Below are 3,428 nucleotides of genomic sequence, written 5' to 3'. Positions count from 1 at the left end.
CAGCCCCAGGCATGTGCGGTTCAGGAAGTCACCTTCCTGTAGGAAAACGCAGATCCCCGCGGCGCGGGCTCCTGTCACTTTCTCTTTCCCCCGGGGGCAGCTGCGTCACCTGGCCCCGCCCTGCTCTGGACTTCTCCAGCCTGGGCCTCCCCCCCACCCCGCCCCCTCCGGTACCTCACGCCGCTCTGCACCCGTGGGACTGGCCTCTGTCCCGGCTAAACAGTGTGACCTGGAGCTCAGGCGGGAGTGATATTCCAGATGGAGCTGGAAATCAGAAACAGCTGAGCCCAGAGCAGCAGGTGGAGATCCAGAGGAAGAGCCCGAAGCCAGAGACTTTGAATAAGACTGAATGGGCCGGGCGCGGTGGCTCAAGCCTGTAATTCCAGCACTTTGGGAGGCCGAGATGGGCGGGTCACGAGGTCAGGAGATCAAGACCATCCTGGCTAACATGGTGAAACCCCTGTCTCTACTAAAAAATACAAAAAAAAATCTAGCTGGGCGAGGTGGCAGGCGCCTGTAGTCCCAGCTACTCGGGAGGCTGAGGCAGGAGAATGGCGTAAACCCGGGAGGCGGAGCTTGCAGTGAGCTGAGATCCGGCCACTGCGCTCCAGCCTGGGCGACAGAGCAAGACTCCGCCTCAAAAAAAAAAAAAAAAGACTGAATGAGAGCCCCAAAGCTGTGGAGCCCAGGACACTGCATCTTCCTGGTGAAAAAGGCGCAGGAGCCAGACGCGAAGTCCATGCAGCTCAGGCTTTAATAGACAGAACAAGGCCTGTGTGTCTCCTCCTGCCCCTCTTGCCATGCGCGAGCCTCCATCACCCTCTATGGGTCACCATGCTGACTTTGTTGAAAGAAGACCTCCAGCTTTCTTCACTGGGCTAGCCTCCACCCTCCCTGCAGTGGGCTATCTCATGCTCCTACTGCAGGGACTGACTCATGTTTTCCTGTAGAAGAGGGTCCTCTACCATCCTCCCAGCAGTTAACCTCCCCATCCTGTTGTCAGCCATCTTCCACTCCCATCAGAGTGGTCTAACCTCCAACCCTCCTGCTGGGGCTAACCTGTGCCTTTGCTCTCTAGGAAGAGTCGCTTCTGCTGAAGGACTGCAAGTGCCGCTCCCGCCTCTTCCCCAGGACCTGGGACCTGAGGCAGCTGCAGGTGAGAGGGGGAGTCAGGCCCACGCCTGCCCTCCTGACCCCGCTCACCTGGCTCTGTAGTGGCCCCTTCACCTTCTCCTTCTCCCTTGTCTCTCGCTCCTCTCCCCACACCTGCTCCCCCTTCCCTCTGCTCCCACCTGACCACACTGGCTGTGCCCTCTCCCCTGTGCCTGTCACCTTCACTTGTTCCTCTCTATCCTCCTCCCCTACCTGTTCCCCTCACCTGCCCCCTCACCTGTTCTTTCTCACCTCTCCTCAGGTGAGGGAGCGCCCCGTGGCTTTGGAGGCTGAGTTGGCCCTGATGCTGAAGGTCCTGGAGGTGACTGCTGATGCTGACTCAGCCTGGTGGATGTCTTGGACCAGCTCCTTCACACCCTGCACCACATCCGCTCCCAGCTCCGGGTCTGTGTGAGTCCTCGGGGCCCAGGCACCCAGATCTGTGGACTCTGAGCAGCATCCTTCCCCTGTGGTGGCCCAGGCCCAGCCTCACACACTGCCCTCCTCTGCCCACAGATCCAGCCTCAGCTGACGGCAGGGCCCAGGCCCCAGGGCCACATCCACCACTGCCTGCACCGGCTCCAGGAGGCCCTGAGGAAGATGAGAGACCTGGGAGGGGGACTGGGTCATTTGGGTCCTGGGGGAGAATGGCAGGTGCACGAATTAGTATCTCCCCAACAGGAGTTCTGGGGCTGCTTGTGTCTCTGCCATCTTGAACCTTCCCTTTCCCCTTCCCTTCTCCTTTTTTTATTTTTGTTTTAGAGAGACAGGATCTCACACTGTCACCCAGGCTGGAGTGCCGTGGTGTGGTCCCAGCTCACCGCAGCCTGGAATTCCTAGGCTCAAACAATCTTCCCTCCTTGCCCTCCCACATCGCTGGAATTACAGGCAGGAGCCACCACAGCTGGCCTTTTCTGCCTCTCTATTTGGGACTTGAAATGTGTGGTCAGTGGAGACCCGTGTGTCTGCCCCTGAGACCCACCTGCCACCTGTCTGTTTCAGTCTGTTTTCTATTGCTTACAACAGAATACCTGAAACCGGATAATTGATCAAGAAAAGGAATTTATTCCTTACAGTTCTGGAGGCTGAGAAGTCCACGGTTGAGGGACTTCGTCTGCTGAGGACCTTCTTGCTGGTGGGGACTCTACAGGGTCCCAAGGTGGTGCAAAGCATCACAGGGCGAGGACACCGAGCATGCCAACTCAGGTCTGTCTTCCTCTTCTTATAAAGCCACCAGTTGGCTCATGCCTGTAATCCCAGCATTTTGGGAGGCCGAGGTGGGTGGATTGCTTCAGGTCAGGAGTTTGAGACCAGCTTGGCCAACAGAGTGAAACCCCGTCTCTACTGAAAGTACAAACAAATTAGCTGAGCGTGGTGGCTCGAGTCTGTAATCCCAGCTACTCGGGAGGCTGAGGCAGGAGAATCGCTTGAACCACGGAGGTGGAGGTTGCAGCGAGTCAAGATCATGCCACTGCGCTCTAGCCTGGGTGACAGAGCGAGACCCTGTCTAAATAAATAAATAAATAAATAGAGCCACCAGTCCCACCCTCATAGTAACACATCAACCTATTCATCCCTTAGTCCACTGATCCACAATCCAATCACCTCTTAGAGGCCCCACTTCTCAATTCTGCCAACTGGGGATTTGGTTCCCACATGAGCTTTGGAGGAGATGAATATTCAAACCACGGTACCATCCATTACCTTAGGTATTTATGCACCAACTACCTTGCCTAGATCACCACCTCCAGATCCCTATTTGTTTGTGAAGCCCGCCAAAAATGTTGGTTCTTGTGCTTTTTATATAATTTGTGACAATAAACAATGAGAAAAACAATTTGTCTGTGACATTGACCTTGCTTGTATACGTGACTTCATTAATGACTGAACGTCACCTGTCTGCATATGTGACTGTAGCTGTGTGTGTTTGTGTGTGTGAGAGAGAGACAGAGAAGGAGGGAGAAAGCTGCGTATGATGGCTTACGCCTATAATCCCAGCACTTTCGGAGGCCGTCCTGGGAGGATTGCTTGAGCACAGGAGTTTGAGAGCAGCCTGAGCAACATAGCAAGATTCCCATCTCTACAAAAAATAAAGAATAAAAAAATTTAGCCTGGCATGGTGGTGTGCACTTGTAGTCCCAGAAACTCAGGAGGCTGAGGCAGGGGGATCTCTTGAGCCAGGGAGGTCAGGGCTGCGGTAAGCATGATCCCACTACTGCGCTCCAGCCTGGGGGACAGAGTGAGACCCTGTCTTTTTGTCATTTTTATTTTTATTT

The 3,428-nt window shown here is 55.0% G+C and overlaps 1 pseudogene; it reads left to right on the top strand.

The window, feature by feature from the left end:
- The first annotated feature begins 800 nt into the window (after positions 1-800).
- LOC105534639 overlaps positions 801-3,428 on the top strand; it is a 46,325-nt pseudogene continuing 43,697 nt past the window's right edge.

This window comes from Mandrillus leucophaeus, unplaced genomic scaffold (genome assembly GCF_000951045.1).
Source record: "Mandrillus leucophaeus isolate KB7577 unplaced genomic scaffold, Mleu.le_1.0 Scaffold137, whole genome shotgun sequence".
NCBI classification, from domain to species: Eukaryota; Metazoa; Chordata; class Mammalia; order Primates; family Cercopithecidae; genus Mandrillus; species Mandrillus leucophaeus.
The sequence above is the reverse complement of the archived record's forward strand: the minus strand, read 5'-3'. Positions and strand labels throughout refer to the sequence as shown.